Source organism: Ochotona curzoniae, unplaced genomic scaffold, assembly GCF_017591425.1.
Source record: "Ochotona curzoniae isolate NIBS_2020 unplaced genomic scaffold, NIBS_Ocur_1.0 contig_3190, whole genome shotgun sequence".
Classification (NCBI taxonomy): domain Eukaryota; kingdom Metazoa; phylum Chordata; class Mammalia; order Lagomorpha; family Ochotonidae; genus Ochotona; species Ochotona curzoniae.
The window spans coordinates 21,261,843-21,262,953 of record NW_024465751.1 but is presented as its reverse complement, the minus strand read 5'-3'; the positions used below and the strand labels follow the sequence as shown (position 1 = coordinate 21,262,953).

The 1,111-nt window shown below is 35.6% G+C and overlaps 1 pseudogene; it reads left to right on the top strand.

The window, feature by feature from the left end:
- The first annotated feature begins 614 nt into the window (after positions 1 to 614).
- LOC121155987 lies at positions 615 to 755 on the top strand (annotated as a pseudogene).
- Positions 756 to 1,111: the final 356 nt, after the last annotated feature.

The window sequence follows — 1,111 nt, the reverse complement described above, 5'->3', positions numbered from 1 at the left end:
AACAACCTGTCTACATCCTCTGAGTACACCTCTTTCTCTCTCTCTTTCTCTCTGTCTCTGGCTTTAAACATATTACTAACATCAAAAAGATTTTTAATGGGGAAACAGTTTTAAATTTTCCCCTTTGCAAGTGACTAAGGAATAGAATTCATATCCAGACTTCCACATGACGTGAGACTGTCTTTACATACTCTTCTATATGTACTCTGGTTTCTTATAACAGGCACTGCTTGTCTTAAAGTCACATGCTGAAACATATTGTGAATTGTTAAAGCATTTCTTCTGCAATGTAAGTGGGTGTGCATTTTAAGGAAATCAATCAATAACCCCTGGTAATATCTTGATTTTGTAGCGGTGGAGCAACCTACACACTGCAACTGACAGAGCGTGTGCCATTGCGCAAGTCTTTTCATTCTGCTAAAACCTTGTGTCGTTTTCCTATAAACTAGGGAGAGTAATCAATCCTGACTCAGAGGATTGTGACTTGAAGCAGATCAGGAACTAAGCACAGTGGCTGGCACATTATTGGATTGCAGCGCGTATTAGCTCTCATTCATATTATGATGCGCTTATTTGCCAAACACTTTTTTCAGTTTCTGAATTCTGAAATCTCAATCATTTCTTGGCCTTTTGGCTAAGGTCAAGTGTAGTATCTGAATTCTGAAATTTCATCTTCTTCCTGCAGGGAGATGGAATTCCTTGACCATTATCTGCTCTAGTTATTTAGTTCAACTGGCTTATTCTGGGATATCCTTCTATTTACGAAGTGGCTAAACAATCAGAAATAAGACTACTCCCATGAAAGAGAATGAACTAATTGTACAAAGTAAACTTCTGAGATCGCTCTTTAATTTTAGCTACTTGAAAATCGCATCAGATTTATGTAAGACTTTTTGTTGAATAACAGTCATTAAAATACAAATTAAAAAACAGAAAAGGTAAAAGAGGAAGGCAGGAGGGCAGTTGAGAGAGGGAGAGGAAAAAGGAGGAAATTATGCACATATGTTCTCCTTTTATTAATATTTTTCAAAAGAATAATATTCAAATAAATATCTCATGACATTTTTTAAAAGATTTATTTACTTATTTATTTTTTTGGAAAGGCAGAGCA